Here is a 20172-nt window from a genome sequence, read left to right on the forward strand (position 1 = left end):
AGGGACGCCCGTGGGACAGACAGAAACAGAGTGTAGTCAGGGGGTTTTAGAAAGGGACATTCAGTAAGTGCACACTACTGAGGGATGCCCGCTGGACAGACAGGAACAGATTGTAGTCAGGGGTCTTTGAAAGGGACATGCAGTAAGTGCACATTACTGAGGGATGCCCGTGGGACAGACAGAAACCGAGTGTAGTCGGAGGGTTTTAGAAAGGGAAATGCAGTAAGTGCACACTACTGAGGGATACCCGTGGGACAGACAGAAACAAAGTGTAGTCGGGGGGGGGGGGGTTAGAAAGAGACATGCAGTAAATGCACACTACTGAGGGATAGACAGAAACAGAGTGTAGTCAGGGGGTCTAGAAAGGGACATGCAGTAAGTGCACACTACTGAGGGATGCTTGTGGGACAGACACAAACAGAGTGTAGTCAGGGGTTTTTAGAAAGGGACATGCAGTTAGTGCAACCTACTGAGGGATGCCCGTGGGACAGACTGAAACAGAATGTAGTTGGGGGTTTTAGAAAGGGACATGCAGTAAGTGCAACCTACTGAGGGATGCCTATGGGACAGACAGAAACAGAGTGTAGTTAGCGGTTTTTAGAAAGGGACATGCAGTAAGTGCACACTGCTGAGGGATGCCCCTGGGACACACAGAAACAGATTGTAGTTAGGGGTTTTTAGAAAGGGACATGCAGTAAGTGCACACTGCTGAGGGATGCCCACGGGACAGACAGAAACAGAGTGTAGTCAGGGGGTTAGAAAGGGACATGCAGTAAGTGCACACTACTGAGGGATGCTCGTGGGACAGACAGAAGCAGAGTGTAGTCGGGGGTTTTAGAACGGGACATGCAGTAAGTGCACACTACTGAGGGATGCCCACTGGATAGACAGGAACAGATTGTAGTCAGGGGTCTTTGAAAGGGACATGCAGTAAGTGCACACTACTGAGGGATGCCCGTGGGACAGACAAAGAGTGTAGTCAGTGTGTTTTAGACAGGGACATGCAGTAAGTGCACACTACTGAGGGACGCCCGTCGGAAACACAGAAACAGAGTGTAGTCAGGGGGTTAGAAAGGGACATGCAGTAAGTGCACACTACGGAGGGATGCCCGTGGGACACACAGAAACAGTGTAGTCAGGGGGTTTTAGAAAGGGACATGCAGTAAGTGCACACCACTGAGGGATGCCCCTGGGACACACAGAAACAGAGTGTAGTCATTGGGTTTTAGAAAGGGACATGCAGTAAGTGCACACTACTGAGGGATGCCCATGGGACAGACAGAAACAGAGTTTAGTCAGGGGTTTTTAGAAAGGGACATGCAGTAAGTGCACACTACTGAGGGATGCCCGTGGGGGACACACAAACAGTGTAGTCAGGAGGTTAGAAAGGGACATGCAGTAAGTGCACAGTACTGAGGGATGCCCGTGGGACAGAGTGTAGTCAGGGGGTTTTAGAAAGGGACATGCAGTAAGTGCACACTACTGAGGGATGCCTGTAGGACACAGAAACAGATTGTAGTCAGGGGGATTTTTTGAAAGGGACATGCAGTAAGTGCACTCTACTGAGGGATGCCCGTGGGACACACAGAAACAGAGTGTAGTCAGGGGGTGTAGAAAGGGACATGCAGTAAGTGCACACTACTGAGGGATGTTTGTGGGACACACAGAAACAGAGTGTAGTTAGGGGTTTTTAGAAAGGGACATGCAGTAAGTGCACACTGCTGAGGGATGCCCATGGGACAGACAGAAGCAGAGTGTAGTCAGGGGTTTTAGAAAGGGAAATGCAGTAAGTGCACACTACTGAGGGATGCCCGTGGGGCAGACAGAAACAAAGTGTAGTCGGGGGGGGGGGTTAGAAAGAGACATGCAGTAAATGCACACTACTGAGGGATAGACAGAAACAGAGTGTAGTCAGGGGGTCTAGAAAGGGACATGCAGTAAGTGCACACTACTGAGGGATGCTTGTGGGACAGACACAAACAGAGTGTAGTCAGGGGGTTTTAGAAAGGGACATGCAGTAAGTCCACACTACTGAGGGATGCCCGTGGGACACACAGAAACAGTGTAGTCAGGGGGTTAGAAAGGGACATGCAGTAAGTGCACACTACAGAGGGATGCTTGTGGGACAGACACAAACAGAGTGTAGTCAGGGGTTTTTAGAAAGGGACATGCAGTTAGTGCAACCTACTGAGGGATGCCCGTGGGACAGACTGAAACAGAATGTAGTTGGGGGTTTTAGAAAGGGACATGCAGTAAGTGCAACCTACTGAGGGATGCCTATGGGACAGACAGAAACAGAGTGTAGTTAGCGGTTTTTAGAAAGGGACATGCAGTAAGTGCACACTGCTGAGGGATGCCCCTGGGACACACAGAAACAGATTGTAGTTAGGGGTTTTTAGAAAGGGACATGCAGTAAGTGCACACTACTGAGGGATGCTCGTGGGACAGACAGAAGCAGAGTGTAGTCGGGGGTTTTAGAACGGGACATGCAGTAAGTGCACACTACTGAGGGATGCCCACTGGATAGACAGGAACAGATTGTAGTCAGGGGTCTTTGAAAGGGACATGCAGTAAGTGCACACTACTGAGGGATGCCCGTGGGACAGACAAAGAGTGTAGTCAGTGTGTTTTAGACAGGGACATGCAGTAAGTGCACACTACTGAGGGATGCCCGTGGGAAACACAGAAACAGAGTGTAGTCAGGGGGTTAGAAAGGGACATGCAGTAAGTGCACACTACTGAGGGATGTTTGTGGGACACAGAAACAGATTGTAGTCAGGGTTTTAGAAAGGGACATGCAGTAAGTGCACACTACTGAGGGATGCCCGTGGGACAGACAGAAACAGAGTGTAGTCAGGGGGTTAGAAAGGGACATGCAGTAAGTGCACACTACTGAGGGATGCCCGTGGGACAGACAGAAACAGTGTAGTCAGGGGTTTTAGAAAGGGACATGCAATAAGTGCACATTACTGAGGGATGCCCGTGGGACAGACAGAAACAGAGTGTAGTCGGGGGGGGGGTTTAGAAAGAGACATGCAGTAAATGCACACTACTGAGGGATAGACAGAAACAGAGTGCAGCCAGGGGTTTTCGAAATGGACATGCAGTAAGTGCACAGTACTGACGGATGCCCGTGGGGGACACAGAAACAGAGTGTAGTCAGGGGGTTTAGAAAGGGACATGCAGTAAGTGCACAGTACTGAGGGATGCTTGTGGGACAGGCAGAAACCGAGTGTTGTCAGGGGGTGTAGAAAGGGACATGCAGTAAGTGCACACTACTGAGGGATGCCCGTGGGACAGACAGAAACAGAGTGTAGTCAGGGGTTTTTAGAGAGGGACATGCAGTAAAGTACAGTTTTGTACCTACCATAAATGTAGATGTCCGAATTGGATAGCATCTGCAGTCATAACAACTGGGTTGTCCTGTCGTCAGGCAGCCCTTCAGTCGGCCGGATTCCAAAGTCGGGTCCGGCTTCGCTGATGTCGCCCTTCACCCGCCATCTTTGTTGGTCTTCGGGTATAAAAGCATCAGCCGACGCCATTTTCTTCAGTGTTTCTTGCCCCAGATGCCAGAAGCCCTATAGAAGGCTAAAAATTTTGGATAGATGCCAATGTTTCCAAAAGATAGAGGTAAACACAAAAATAAGCATGTATGTACATAAATACAAACAAATACACCATGAAAGAAATCCCCCCACTAGCTAGCTATTAGAAGGGTAAACACCCTAGGAGTACCACAGAGGGGAAGGAGGAGGGTAATCCTGACTGCAGATGCTATCCAATTCGGACATCTACATTTATGGTAGGTACAAAACTGTACTATGTCCTTCATGGATGCATCTGCAGTCATAACAACTGGGTAGAATACCATAGCCAACTAGGGAGGAGGATAAAAGTAGATTATGGTGTGTTTAGGATCCCTTGCAGAACAGCAGTGGCAAACCCTGCTCGGGATCTGGAATATAGAGGTAAATTATAATGCTTGGCAAATGTATGCACGGAGGTCCAAGTAGCCGCCTCAATAATGTCTTTGGTAGCCACTCCTCGTAAGAAGGCTGTGGTAGTGGCTGTTGCCCTTGTAGAATGAGGTCTTATGTTCTGTGGAATTGGTTTTCCATGGAAGGAGTAACAGAATCGTATGCAATTTCCTATCCATTTGGAGATTGTCTGTTTGGAAATAGCTTTTCCTTCCCTTCCTGTTGCATAGGCTACGAAAAGTTGGTCAGTCTTTCTGCTATTTTTGTTCTGTCCAAGTAGTAGCGTAGCTGTCTATGTACATCCAAGGTATGCAGTATTCTTTCCCCTCTGTTTTGTGGGTTGGGAAAGAAGGTTGGTAGGTGGATTGCTTGGTTTAAAGACACTCTGGATACCACCTTAGGCATAAATGTAGGATTAGTCCTCATGGACACTCTATCTTGGTGGAAGATTAGAAAGGGTTGCACTGCCATTAAGGCCTGTAGTTCTGAAACCCTCCTTGCTGAAGTAATTGCCAGTAGGAAAGCAGTTTTCCATGACAGGTGTTGTAGGTCTGCTGTTGCTGCTGGTTCAAAAGGTGATAGTGTCAATTTTTCTAGCACAAAGTTCAAGTCCCAAGCTGGCAATGGTGGTTTCCTTGGAGGTTTTACATTCTTGATTCCTCTGAGGAACTGCCTGAGCAAAGGGTGTGAAAAACAGGTGGATCAAGGCTGTATTCTGCTGAAATAGCTGATGCATGAATCTTGATGGAGGAGTAGGACAGGCCTGAATGAAGTAGTTCGCCAGATACTCCAGAATGTTAGGCATATCTATGTTTGATACATCTTTTCCTCTTTCAGAACTCCAAATGACAAACCTTTTCCATTTCCCAGCATAATTCCTTCTAGTTGAAGGCCTGCGTGCTTCAAGAATAATGTCTTTAACTCTTTGTGAAAGTTCTATATTAGCAGCTGCTATGTGATGTTCCATGCAGTCAGTTGCAGCGTTTTAGGTTTGGATGCATGGTGCTGAAGTTGTTCTGAGTTAGCATCAAAGGCATCAGGGTATTGGCCACATATTGTTCCGAGACATGCTCCTCAGCAGTGGGTACCAATGCTGTCTTGGCCAGTTTGGAGCTATCAGGATTATCCTTGGACGTTCCTCCTTGATTTTTAGTAGTACTTTGTGTATCAAGGGAAGAGGTGGGAATGCATATGCTGTTAGGCCTTTCCAGCTGAAGGAAAGCGAGTCCACTTTCCATGCTAGTGGGTGGAATGTCCTTGTGCAGAATTTTTGAGCTGGTGATTGAAAGGTGATGCTAATAGATCTATCTGAGGCATTCCCCATTTCTTCGAGATGGTCTTGAAGATATCCGGTGCAGCTGCCATTCGTGGGCATCCGATGTGGTCCTGCTTAACATATCTGCTAGAGAGTTTTCTTTTCCTGGCACAAATATTGCCTGTAACTGGATGTTGTAGCTGAGTGCCAGGGTCCACAGCTCCAAAGTCATTCTGCATAGGGGTAAGAATGAGTGCCTCCCTGTTTGTTGATGTACCACATGACTGTGGTGTTGTCTGTCCTTATCATCAAGTGGTCCTCCTTGAGAAATGGTCTGAACTTTTGGATTGCCAGTTTTACTGCCAGCATTTCTTTTAGGTTGATGTGCAGGTGAAGTTGGTCCTGTGTCCACAATCCTTGCACGCATTTGTCCAGCATATGCCCCATCCTAGGTCTGAAGCATCTGTTGTGATGGTCTGGCTTGCTTGACCCTTGCGAAAGGGCAGGCCTGGGTTTGACTGGCATGCCTGAGCCCACCATAGGAACTCCTGTTTTAAGCATGGTATTAGTGGGATTTCCGTTTCTAGGCTGTGTCTGTGTTGGGACCATAAATTCTTTAGGTACCACTGTAGTTTTCTCATATGTAGTCTGGCAAATGGAACCAAGATTATGCATGATGCCATGAAACCCAAGGCCTGCAGTACCTTTCTTGCTGTTAACTTGTTCAGTTTTGTTAGTGCCAAGAAGTAAAGAGGGAGTTCTTTTTGTTTTTCTGTAGTAAGGAATGCCATTTGTCTTATTGTGTCCAATTCCGCTCCCAGGAAAGTCCTTGTCTGGGATGGTATCAGTCTTGACTTTTGTAAATTGACTGTGTATCCCAGTGCTTGAAGCAAGTAAATGACCCTTTGTAAATCTGTTGTCAGCTTGCTTTTGTTGTCTCCTTGTATCAGGCAGTCGTCCAGGTATGGATAAATTTGAATTCCCTGTAGTCTGCAATGGGCGATTACTGATGCCAGGCATTTTGTGAATACTCTGGGCGCAGTAGATAAGCCAAAGGGCAATGCTGAGAATTGATAGTGCTCTGATCCTGCAAGAAATCTGAGGTATCTTCTGCAGATTGGTCGAATGGGGACGTGCAGGTATGCCTCCTTGAGATCTAGAGTTACCAGCCAACACTCCTTGCCCAGCATGGGAAGAAGTTGCTGTAGGGTCAGCATTTTGAATTTTGGGACAATGATGTAAGTATTCAGGGTGGACAGGTCTAGAATTGGTCTCCAACTTTTTCCTTTCTTGGAACTAGGAATAGTCTGGAGTAGAACCCTTTCCTTGCTCTGCTGTTGGCACTTTCTCCACAGCTCTCATGTTTGCTAACTCCATTATCTGTTGTAGAGCCTCTGTCTTTTGATTTGGAGGTAGATTTGGCATTCCTCTTTTGTCTGGTAAAGTGTGGAAGTGGAACCTGTAACCTTGATCTATGGTTCGTAAAATCCACTTGTCCTTTGTTATGTGGTGCCAGTTTTTTGAAAATAAGGTTAGCTTTCCGCCTAGAGGAGCTGCTATTTGTTCCCTGGTAGGCGGGTTTAGGATTAAGTCACTGTGGCTGTGTTGATGTAGTGGCAGGTGTTGAGTCTGTGCCTCTGTTGTTACCTTGCCACTGTCGTCCTCTGTAGGCACCTCCTCTGGATTGGTTTCTGCCTCTGGAACGTCTATTCCTGCCCTTTGAGGTCTTGTGGAGTCAGGAAAGGACCAATTTTTGGCAGGCCAGTTCCTGCTAAACCTTGGGGTTGAACCTGCAAGAAATCTTTAACTGTCTGGACTGATTTTGCCTTTTCTTCCATTTTCTTCATAACCTGCTGGGCAGGTGTACCAAACAAACTTGTTTTATCCATAGGAGCATCTAGCAATTTAGATTTAACATGATCCGGTAAAGCTTGCTCCTTTAGCCATGCATGCCTTCTAATTACAGTGCCAGTCATGGCTGATCTAAATGAAGCCTCCAGTGCATCATAGCCACATTTTAAAGAGTGGTTACTAACTTGCTGTATGTTATTTACCATTTCTAATACATATTTCTTATCAAGAGATTCATCAGTGGTTAGCTTTTTAGTTAACTGATCAAGCATAAACTCTTGGTATTGTATCATGTGAAACTGACAGTTTAAAGCTCTAGCTGAGAGAGTGGCTGAAGTGTAAACCTTTTACCCCATCTGTCTAATGACCTTGCTTCCCTTTCAGAAGGAACAGGGTTTTAGCTATGGTCGCTGCTACTGCCTTGGGACCCTGGGAAATAGTTTCGGGTCTGCAAGAGGGGCCTTGTAAAGGTGGTGATGAGTATCTGGCACCCTGTAAAATCTGTCTGGTTTGGCAGGGGCTGGGGTAAAGAATCTGGAGCGGAGCAGACATCATTGAAAGCATCATCCACCACAGAGAGAACAGGAGGTATAGCTAAGGGCCTGTGCTGTGGAAGGTGCAAAAGGTCCTAAGTCTTTTCCTGGAGTCTGAAAAATCCTGTTGCTGCCATTGGAACTGTTCTCATGGCATGCAAGGTTTCCCAAAGGAGAATTCTTCTGGTGGGGAAGCAGCTGGAATGGATTCTTCAGCATCAGAATCTTCAAAATTGGAGAAAGGAGCCTCTGGCTGGTCAGTTATGTCTGATTCATCAGCAGAATCATCAGAGGACACTGGCTCATGGGGCTCTGCCCTAGGTCTCTTCTCTGGGGGCTGAGAGGCCCTGTCTGGGTGAGATTGAGATCCTGTAATTAATGAAATTAAATCTTCTGCCAAAGTAAGCATTTGAGAACTGGAAGAGGGCCTGGTTGAGGGGGGTTTAACAGGCACTGTTTTAGTAGTCTTGGCTGCTTTAGCCCTGGCGAAGGCCTTAATGGACATGGCTGCTGGAGGCCTAGCAGCACCACGTGCTGGGGTGGAGACATCCAAGGGAATGGTGTCTGATAAGTCAGTGGTAAGCACCGTAGTGGGTAAAATTTCTGAGGCCGATTCAAGAGTGTTAGCAGGGACCTCAGTTGTAGAGGTAGATTCAGCTGTATTTTGATCAGTTTTCTCGGTTTCGCCGAAACCGAGACACTCATGTTTGCTTAACCATGGTTTCGCCGAAACCGCTGACCGCGAGTGTCGGTCTTTTTCTTTGCGTTTTGGCAGAATGCGAGTCGGAGGATCCGGCGGCATAATGTACGCAAAATCAGAACCGAAAAACTGTTCTGCAAACTCCGACCAACGTCTAAGCGTTCGTCGGTTGAAAGAAGCACAGGACGAACAGGCTGCTACGTCGTGGGCTGGGCCTAAGCAAGGCAGGCAGTAAGAGTGGAAATCTTTATGAGGTATTTGTTTGCCACAGGTTAAACAATTATTAACTTTTTCTGACATCGGCTGAGGCAAGAAAGAGTCCCCAACGGGGTACTTAGCTTTAGAAGTCTTGGTAGTATTCGGTAGAAGTAATCTCTGGATCCGACCGACCGGCACTTGCGAACAGCTTCTGCTTCGGGCGCCACGTGGCAAGAAAGACTGAAGAAAATGGCGTCGGCTGATGCTTTTATACCCGAAGACCAACAAAGATGACGTCGGGTGAAGTGCGACATCAGCCGAAGCCGGACCCGGACTTTGGAATCCGGCCGACTGAAGGGACGACAGGACAACCCAGTTGTTATGACTGCAGATGCATCCATGAAGGACATGTGCACACTACTGAGGGATGCCCGTGGGACACACAGAGACAGAGTGTAGTCAGGCAGAGGTTTTTAGTATTTAAAGATGGTGCCGCAGCTCAAGGGAGGAATAAGTAAACTCTCAAGAGGAAGAGGGAGGGAATAGACAGGATTGACAGGGCTGGGAAGGTGACAGTAAGATTATGTTTGGAGACTGAGAGAAGGGGGTGGGTTAAGAGCCAGGGTTTGGAGAAAGCTGTGAGAAAACAGGTTTGACAGGGCTAGGAAACTTGTACTAGAATTATGTTAGGAGAAAAGAAAGGGCGGGGCTATGGACCAGGACTTGGAGAAAGCTGTGAGAAGAGACAAACAATCAACCTAAAGGTGTCTGCTTATCTGTTCGAATTCAAAAGCAGATTTAGTAGAGCATCGGGGAAGTAGAATATAAAATAAATGTAAAGCTTTGGGAAATGTATATATTTGTTACAGTAAATGGGTGGAAAAAAGGGGGGTCCAGTAGTGTGCACAGTAGAAGAATCAGTAGGAGTATCACAGAGAGAAGATTATAATAGACCTACACTGCTCACAGTCTATTGGTAACATTAGAAATTGCAGTGGCTTTTACTGGTTTGTACGGGGTTCCGCTCTCTGTGTTCTTGTGTGCAGGCAGTTACGTCAGGTTTTTTTTTTTTGGTTGTTGGACCTTTGAATGTGTTTAAGGGAGTGTAAGGAGAGTGAGAGAGAGAGAGACATGTTAATATGAAGCCAGAAAAGGGGTTAGGGGAAGTAAATAAGTGGAAATAAGAGACAGACAAGGAAATACCACAATTTAAATAGTTCAGCTAAGCAGTACTTCATCAAATAAATTAGTTAAGGAGCAAGCAGTGATAATTAATAAGGAACAGGGTGTTCAGTAATATGGAATTCAGTCTATTGCCATCTTAATTTCACAGACTGTAGAGTAATTCATTGTCAGTACACTTTTCCAGCTATTTGTTGCTACTTAGTGATGCATGCCAACAGAACTGAGCAACATGGTGGCAGGACATAAAATTACAGTAAAATCACTCAGTTTCCGCATGATACATTAACAGTATAGGCACTCAAAATAAGCTAAGTAGTAAAATCTAACACAGGTGGAAACAGCACAGTGGCTGAACGCCGATGAGAGCACTCAGTACCAATTTAAAAGCAGTAACAGCAATGTGTTCTAGTAAGCTTTTTAACAAAATCAGACTAAGTCAGTCTGAAACAGTGCATTTCCAAACTGTAAACAGTAAAATGCAGCAAGTTTGACAGTAAAAGGTCATTACCTCCTTAAAGTAATTAAAGCTACAGCTGCATACTAAATAGAAAATGACCATGACAGTCTGGGTATTTTACAGGTGAAGTTGTACACTTAAAACAATTTAAAAGCAGTGAGAGCAATGTGTTCTAGTAAGCTGTTTAATAAAATCAGACTAAGTCAAGCTGAAACAGTGTATTTCCAAATTGTAAACAGTGAAATACAACAAGTTTATATCAGTAAAAGGTGATTACTTCCTTAAAGTAAGCAAACCTACAACTGCACTCTAATTAGGAAATGACCAATACAGCATAGAAATTGTACAGGTGGGGTTATACAGATAACCAAGTTGCATAGCAAAAGTTTTAACACACCAGTTCACAGCCTCTTAAAATAAACAGAATCCATTGAATCTTCTACATCACCAATGGTACTTACTGTACAGTTGAGCAATAAATAAATAAATAAAACTATTGTGACATGGAATTCTGAATGTTCACTGTGTGGTTGCTTGAGAGTACAAACACCTTCTTTAGTCACCACAGATGTTCATCGTGTTACCCTGCTGCAGTCATCACACTTGGGTTATCCTGTCATCAGGCGGTCCCGCAGTCGGCCGGATTTCCAAAGTCTTGGTCCGATGTCGGTTGCTGTCACCTCATCCCTGACGTCAGTGCGCCAGGGGTACATATACTGCAACTGACGCCATTTTCTTCAGTCTTTCTTGCCGCACGGTGCCCGAAGCAGAAGCAGTTCGCAAGTGCCGGTCGGCCGACTGCTGAGATTATCAAATTCGAATTTCAGACCGAAGTCTTCTATAAAGCTAAGTACCCCATTGGGGAAACTTTTCTTGCCTCAGACCGATGTCAGAAAAAGTTAACAATTGTATTTCTTTTGGGAAGCAAATACCTCATAAGGATTTTCATTCTTATTGCATACCTTGTCTAGGCCCTGATCACGACGTAACTTCCTGTCATTTTTGTGCTAGGTTTAATAAGCATACTATTAAAATGCGATTTGATTTTGCACAACACTTTTTTGGTAGAAAATTTAACTATAACATGCCGTCGGAGCTACCAACTACCGGCGTGCACAAAAAACGCAGGGACAAGGGCCGACAGCCAAGGCCTAAACCCGATGCCTCGGTTGATCCGGTCTCTGGTTCTCCGGTTATCAGTGAGGCTCCGACACAGCCCCTGACTACCGCAGTCCTGGAACCCGAGACCGCTACGGATATTATGACGGAATGTACTAGGCCGACGCAGCCTTTTACTTCAGGCCCTTCCGACGATATATCTTCTAAGGATGTCGGTGCTAAGTAAACGCCATCGGTTTCTGAGGGCGTTTTCAGACCGACGACTCTCACAGTCAAAACGTTTTCTAAGTCTAAGACTCCTTCCAAAGCTAAAAAGACTTCAGTCTCCTGTTCAAGGCTCTATGCCTAAGAAACACATGCTCAAAATGGCCGAAAATTTGATTTCTCTTATCAGGGGTTCACAGCCTCCTCCTGACAAAAGGCCTAGACAAGAGGAAGATTCTGCTTCTTCTGAGCAACTGTCTATTTCTTCGGATTCCTCTGAAAACTAAGACTATTCCTACTCTCCTTATGAAGATTCTGATGCTGAGGACTCTCTTTCCTCATCTTCCCCTCCTGAAGATTACTCTTTTGAGGAAACTTTACACACTATGAGGGAACATTTCCACTGGGAAGGTCAGGATTTCGCTAATTCCAAGAAAAGGCTCAGAGAGTTTCTTTTACTCCCCCAACACAGACCTCTAGCCATTCCACCTGTTTTGGACATTGTGGATGTCTATTTAGAATCCAGTTTCAACCCAGACTCTCTACCTCCTGCTCCGGCTAAGCCTGACAGATACTATAGAGTGCCTGATTCCCACAAATTTCTTTACAAAAGCCCTGTAGCTGACCCAGAGACTATCTCCCAGGGTCTCAAGGGGGCTAAGGCTTCTATGGCTAAAAACCCAGTACCTTCTGAGAGGGATTCCAGAGCACTAGATAGGTGGGGGGAAAAAGGTTTACACCTCAGCCACACTAGCTATGAGGTCACTGAATTGCCAATTTCCCATGCTTAAGTATCAGCAATTCCTAATCTCTCAGTTAAAACAAAGAATAACCACTCTCCCTCAACAATCTGAATTGAAAGAAGTACAGGATCTGTTGCACACCACTGAGCAGGTGGGCAAACATACCTTACAATGTGGGTTTGATTCTTTGGAGGCCTCCTGCAGAGCAGCTGTCACTGGATCAGTTATACGTAGGCATGCCTGGTTAAAGGAACAAAGTCTTCCTGATCATGTCAAAGCAAAACTACTGGATGCACCCTTACAGCAGGATGTTCTTTTTGGAGTTAAAGCAGAAGAAGTGCTAAAGAAAATGGAAGATAAGGCGAAATCAATGCAGACAGTCAAAGATTTCCTACAGGTACAACCCCCTTGCTTCAGCAGAAACTGGCCAACAAAAAATTGGTCCTTTCCAGCCACTGACAGACGTCAAAGGGGTAAATACAGGCACCCAAGGGGCAGAGGGCAACCACAAGCCCAGTATAAACCTCGCCAATGGGGCACTCCAACCCAGAAAGGAGGAGAAGACAGGTCTCAACCCACCAGAAGGCAAACTCAATGACTTGCACCTCAACTGGCCAAAAGTACAGTTTTGTACCTACCATAAATGTAGATGTCCGATAGGTATGCATCTGCAGTCCTTACATATGGGTTGTCCTGCCTCAGGCAGCCCTTCGGTCGGCCGGATTCCAAAGTCCGGGTCCGGCGTCGGCTGATGTCGCCCTTTCCCCGACGTCAGAGCGCCTGGGGTATAAAAGAGTCAGCCGATGCCATCTTCCTCAGTTTTTCTTGCCCCAGATGCCAGGTGCCCTCTAAGGAAGGCTAAATTTGGAGAAATGCAAAATATTCCAAACATGCACAGTAATATAAAACATATACACCATAATAGATAACCCCAGCTAGCTATAAGAGGGATAACTACCCTAGAAATACCACAGAGGGGAAGGAGGGAGGGAAAACCTGACTGCAGATGCATACCTATCGGACATCTACATTTATGGTAGGTACAAAACTGTACTATGTCCTTCAAGGATGCATCTGCAGTCCTTACATATGGATAGAATACCATAGCCAAGCTGGGGGTGGTAGGATCTAAGAAAAAGATGGTGTAGCTAAAATGCCCTGCAGGACTGCCGTAGCAAAGCCTGCTCTGGATCTGGAATATAAGGGCAAATTGTAATGCTTGGAAAATGTATGCATGGAGCTCCATGTAGCAGCTTCTAAAATGTCCTTGGTAGCCACCCCTCTTAAAAAGGCTGTGGAGGTGGCTGTGGCTCTGGTGGAATGAGGCCTGATGTTAGCTGGCACAGTTTTTCCATGATAAGAGTAGCAGAATCAAATGCAATTTCCTATCCATTTTGAAATTGCCTGTTTGGAAATTGCTTTGCCTTGAATGCCTGCAGCATATGCTACCAACAGCTGGTCAGTTTTTCTGAAAGTCTTAGTTCTGTCCAAGTAGTAGTGTAACTGCCTGTGAATGTCCAGGGTATGCAGAAGTTTTTCTCCCTTGTTTTGCGGATCTGGAAAGAAGGTAGGCAGGTGAATAGCTTGGTTCAATGAGACCCTGGATACCACCTTTGGCATGAATGAAGGATTGGTTCTCAAGGAGACTCTGTCCTGATGAAAAATAATAAATGGTTGTACTGCCATGAGTGCCTGCAATTCAGATACTCTTCTTGCTGAGGTTATGGCCAGAAGGAAGGCAGTCTTCCAAGACAGGAACTGTAACTCTGAAGATGCTGCTGGTTCAAAGGGAGGTAGAGTCAACTTTTCCAACATGAAGTTAAGGTCCCATGTAGGCACTGGTGGTTTTCTTGGAGGATTGATGTTTTTAATTCCTCTTAGAAACTGCCTTAGGAGAGGATGAGAGAAGACAGGTGGATCAGTGTTGTATTCTGCTGAAATTGCTGAAGCATGAATTTTTATGGAAGAGTAAGAAAGGCCATTGTGGAGCATTTCTGCCAAGTATTCCAGGATATGTGCCATGCTCATCACTGTGGCATCTAGGCCCTTTGTGGTGCGTGCTCCAAGTGTGGAATCTTTTCCATTTTGCTGAATATGCCTTTCTCGTGGAAGGTCTGCGAGCTTCCATGATGATATCCTTCACTCTCTTGGATAGCTTTTCCTGGTGAGGAGTCAAGGTATTCTCCAGGCTGTCAGCTGCAGGGTTTTCAGGCTGGAATGCAGAGTTTTGTAATTGTGCTGTGTCAGAAGGAGTGACCATTGTGGTAGAGGCCACAGTTTCGTGTGTGACAGGCATCGTAACAGTGGGTACCAGTGTTGCCTTGGCCAGTCCGGGGCTATTAGAATCACTTTTGGCTGCTCTGTCCTGATTTTCAGTAAGACCCTGGTCATTAGTGGAAGAGGTGGAAATGCATACACTGTTAGAGTATTCCAGCTGAAAGAGAGGGCGTCCACTTTCCATGCGTGTGGGTGGTATGTCCTTGAACAGAATTTCTTCAGCTGATGATTGTGGTGGGAGGCAAAAAGATCTATGTCCGGCCTCCCCCAAGATTGTGTTATCTGAAGGAAGATGTCTGGGTGTAGCATCCATTCGTGTGGATCCATGGTACTTCTGCTTAGGCTGTCCGCCAGTATATTGTCTTTTCCTGGCACAAACTGGGATTGCAGCTCTATATTGAGTTTTAGGGAAAGTTCCCAAATATTCATTGCTAGTCTGCAAAAAGGGTAGGAATGGGTACCTCCTTGCTTGTTTATATACCACATAACTGTGGTATTGTCTGTCCTTATTAGCATGTGGCCTTGATGTAGAAAGTGCTTGAAGGCCTCGATTGCATGTATCACTGCCATCATTTCCTTTTGCTTTATGTGCATGCGCAATTCTTTCTGAGACCATAGTCCTTGGATGCATCTGTCCTCCATGTGTGCTCCCTATCCATGGTCTGAAGCGTCTGAGGTAATGGTTTGACTGGTTACTGGTTTGCTGAAAGGCAGACCCCTGTTTGACTGGCTTGCTTGGGCCCACCACAGGAATTACTTTTGAAGGCATGGAATGAGTGGTATCAAAGTTTCTAGGCTGTGATTGTGCTGAGACCATAAACTCCTTAGGTACCATTGTAGTTTTCTCATATGCAGCCTTGCTTTTGGAATCAGAAGAATGCACGATGCCATGTAACCCAGGGCCTGCAGGGTTTTCCTTGCAGTCATCTGAGTTTGTTTTGTCAGATTTTTGAAGTAATCTGGTAGTTGTCTTTGTTTTTCTTCTGTAAGAAAAGCTATTTGGGTGGTTGTATCTAGTTCCGCACCCAGAAAAGTTATTCTTTGGGATGGCACAAGTCTTGACTTGTGAATGTTGACTGTGTATCCCAAGGCCTGCAGAAGGCGGATGGCATAATTCAAATGTTTTTCCAAAGTTTGTTGGCTGTCTGCTTGTATAAGGCAGTCGTCCAGATACGGGTATATTTGAATCCCCTGAAGTCTGCAGTGTGCAATTACTGATGCCAAGCATTTTGTGAATACTCTGGGCGCAGTAGATAAGCCAAAGGGCAATGCTGAGAATTGATAATGCTCTGAACCTGCAAGAAATCTGAGGTGTCTTCTGCAACTTTGTCTGATAGGGACATGCAGGTATGCCTCCTTGAGGTCTAGAGTTACCAGCCAAGACCCCTTGCCCAGCATGGGAAGGAGTTGCTGTAGGGTCAGCATTTTGAATTTTGGCACAATGAGATAAGTATTGAGTGCGGACAAATTGAGAATAGGCCTCCATTGTTTTTCTTTTCTTGGGACAAGGAATAGTCTGGAATAAAATCCTTGGCCTTGTTCTGCGAGAGGAACCATTTCTATAGCTTTCATTTGCAATAGGTTGGCAATTTGTTTTAAAGCCTCTGCCCTTTGATTTGGTGGCAGGTTTGGCATTCCTTTTCTTTTTGGTAATGTATGGAAATGGAACCTGTATCCTTTGTCTATTATTTGCAGTGTCCATTTGTCCCTTGTAATACTGTGCCAATTTCTTGAGAATAAAGATAATTTTCCGCCCAAAGGGGCTTCTAATTGAGCCCTGGTTGGCGGGTTCAAGGTGAAGTCATTGAGTCTGTCCTTGTGCAGCAGTTGTTGGTCCTGCACTACCTCTCTGGTTAGGAGGCTGCCACTGACGTCCTCTGTAGGAGCCTCTAGCTTGCCCTCTACCTCTGGCATGTCTGTTCTTGCCTCTTTGATATCTCTCTTCTGGAAAGGATCAATTCTTAGAAGGCCAATTTCTGCTGAATCTTGGTGGTTGTACCTGGAGGAAATCTTTGACTGTTTGTACAGATTTAGCCTTTTCCTCAAATTTCTTTAAGACCTCCTGAGCAGTGGAGCCAAATAACTTTTGCTTTTCCAGTGGAGCATCCAGAAGCTTAGCCTTAACATGATCTGGCAGAGATTGTTCCTTCAGCCAAGCATGTCTACGTATGACTGCACCTGTCATTGCTGACCTACATGAAGCTTCCAATGCATCATAACCACACTGCAAAAAGTGGTTGCTAACCTGTTTTGAATTATGTACCAGATCCTGAAGTGACTTACGGTCTAGGGGTAGGAGAAGACAGTTTTTCTGCAATTCATCCAACAAATACTCTTGGTACTGTATCATATGAAATTGACAATTTAAAGCCCTCATAGACAGAGTGGAAGAAGTATACACTTTTTTACCCCATCTCTCTAAAGCCCTGGACTCTCTTTCAGAGGGGAGTGGATTTTTAGTAGTGGCAACTGCAACCCCTTTAGGATCCTGGGAAATAGTTTCTGGGTCAGCAGAGTGGGCCTTGTAAAGGAAATGATGTGAGTCCGGGACCCTGTAGTACCTATCGGGTTTAACAGGAGCCGGAGGAAGGGTGTCAGGGATAGTGCTAGACTCAGAATACACATCATCAATGACACTTAAAACAGGAGGAATAGCCAAAGGTCTATGCTGAGGTAAATGAAGAAAAGTCCTTAATCACTTCCTGGAATCGGAGAATTCCTGGCCCTGCCATTGGAAATGCTCTCTCATGGAGTGAAGGTTCTCCCCAAAGGACGACATCTCAGGAGGGGAGGCAGAGGGAATGGATTCCTCTACATCAGAATCCTCGTAGGCCATGAAGGCCTCCTCCTGGTAATCTGATAGAGCAGAGCCATCAGAGGACTGAGGGTCAGCGGACTCAACCCTGGGCCTTTTGTCTAGAGGGGGTTGAGAGCCCCTGTCCGGATGAGGCTGGGATCCCCTGATTAAGGAAATGAGATCATCAGTCAAACTTAGTATCTGAGAACCTGTAGTGGATCCCTGAGAAATAGTCTTCGGAGGCAGAGTTTTTTTGTTGCTTAGCAGCTTTAGCCCTAGTGAATGCTTTAATGGACATGGATGCAGGGGGCCTGGCTGCTCCACGTGCTGGGGTAGTCTTGTCTAAGGGAATGGTGTCGGTAGTTTCCTGAACACCGGTTTCTGAGGGTAAAACCATAACCGACTCAGAAGAAGCCTCCGGGGCTGAGGCTGTCGGTTTTACCGTTTCCACGGTCGGAAGTACCAAGGACTCTGTTTCAGCCGAGACCGAGACACTCGCAGTAGGCCTAGGCGTGGTTTCAGCCGAAACCACGGTCTGCGTGTGTCGGTCCTTGTCCTTCCGTTTTTTGGTTAAATGAGAAATCGGTGTCTCCGACGGCATTTTATAAGAGAAACTAGCCCCAAAAAATTCCTCTGCAAACTCCAACTAATGCCTAAGAGTGCGTCGATTAAAGGAGGCACAGGCTGTACAGGCCAAGACGTCGTGGTCTGGGCCTAGGCAAGGGAGGCAGTAGGAATGGAAATCCTTATGAGGTATTTGTTTCCCACAAGTCAAGCAATTAACTTTAAGCGTTTGATCTGACATCGGCTGAGGCAAGAAAGAGTCCCCAACGGGGTACTTAGCTTTTTGAAGTCTTCGGTAGCTGAATTTACAGGAGCGGGCCGACCGGCACTTGCAAACTGCTTCTGGCACCACGCGGCAAGAAAGACTGAGGAAGATGGCGTCGGCTGACTATTTTATACCTCAGGCGCTCTGATGTCATGGAAAGGGCGACATCAGCCGACGCCGGACCCGGACTTTGGAATCCGGCCGACCGAAGGGCTGCCTGAGGCAGGACAACCCATATGTAAGGACTGCAGATGCATCCTTGAAGGACATCAAAGCTCTTTTGTTAGCCCCCTTGGGGGAAAACTAGCACTTTTTGCAGACAACTGGCACATGGTCACAAAGGACAAATGGGTCCTAGACATTATTTTATGAGGATATAGATTCCACTTCCACACCTTGCCAATGAAAAGAGGAATGCCAAACCTGCCACTAAATCAAAGGGCAGAGGCTGAAAAACAAATTACAGCTCTCATGGCCATGAGAACCATTCAGCGGGTACCGATTCAAGAGCAAGGACAAGGATTTTACTCAAGGGTCTTTCTAGTACCCAGAAAGGACAATGCTTGGAGACCAATTCTGGATCTTTCAATTCTAAACACTTACCTACAAGTCCCAAAATTCAAGATGCTAACACTACAGCAGCTACTTCCCATGTTGGGCAAGGAAGCATGGCTGGTAACGTTGGACCTCAAGGAGGCATACCTGCATGTCCCTATCAGACAAAGTTGCAGAAGATACCTCCGTTTCATTGCAGGTTCAACCCACTACCAATTCTCTGCACTGCCCTTTGGCTTATCTACTGCGCCCAGAGTTTTCACAAAATGCCTGGCACCAGTAATTGCATACTGCAGACAAAGAGGAATTCAAATATATCCATACCTGGACGACTGCCTCATCCAAGCAGAAAGAAAAGACATTCTCTTACATCATCTGGCTTTTGTGAAACATCTACTAAATTGTCTGGGGTACACAGTAAATGAAAAGAAGTCAAAACTAGCACCCTCACAAAAAATGACATTCCTGGGTGCCAGCTTAGACACAACGGCCCAGAAGGCTTATCTTACACCAGACAAGCAACTACAATTGACTCAATATTTCGAGACAATGGCATCAAAGACCCAATTAACTGCAAGAAAAGTTCTGCAGGCTTTGGGCATCATGGCATCTTGCATTCTGATACCATTTGCAAAACTGCATATGAGGAAATTACAGTGGTACCTAAAAAGTGTATGGTTTCAACACAGCCACAGCTTGGACACAGTGATATCTCTCATTCCCTGCCTTCAATAGGAATTTCTATGGTGGGCACAGGCATGTCACCTCAACAAGAGTCAGCCTTTCACCTTGCTCCCAACCAGGCAAACTATCACAACAGACGCTTCAGACTATGCCTGGGGGGCACACATGGCAGGGCAATGCATTCAAGGCCTATGGACTGCAGAACAAAGAAAATTGCACATAAATCAAAAAGAGATGCCAGCTGTACAGAAAGCTCTGACAGCCTTCAAGGATCTACTACAGCCAGGACAACTTGCAATAAAGATAGACAACACCACAGTCATGTGGTGCATAAACAAACAAGGGGGCACACATTCCTACCCTCTTTGCAGGCAAGCAATAATCTTATGGAACACAGCTCAATTCCTGCCAGGACAGAAAAACACATTGGCAGACGACCTAAGCAGAAACATCAAAGATCCCCACAAGTGGAAGCTAGACCCACAAATATTTTCAATGATTACTCAAAAATGGGGCCTACCAAATATAGACCTGTTTGCCAGTCCTCAAAACTACCAACTGACAAAATTTTGTACAAGGACATTCCACCATCAAGCTTGGAAAGTGGACGCTCTCTCCTTCAGTTGGAAAAACCTGACAGCATATGCCTTTTCCCCATTACCTCTTCTCACAAAGGTTCTTTTGAAGGTCAAAAAGGAGAAACCTCGACTGATTCTCATAGCCACGCCAGCACTGGTACCCGCTATTGAAGAATATGGCTCAAAGCCCACCATGGATATTGCCTCAAATACCTCATTTGCTCACGCAG

The sequence above is a fragment of the Protopterus annectens genome, chromosome 1.part1, assembly GCF_019279795.1.
Source record: "Protopterus annectens isolate FY-2018-M chromosome 1.part1, PAN1.0, whole genome shotgun sequence".
Classification (NCBI taxonomy): Eukaryota; Metazoa; Chordata; order Ceratodontiformes; family Protopteridae; genus Protopterus; species Protopterus annectens.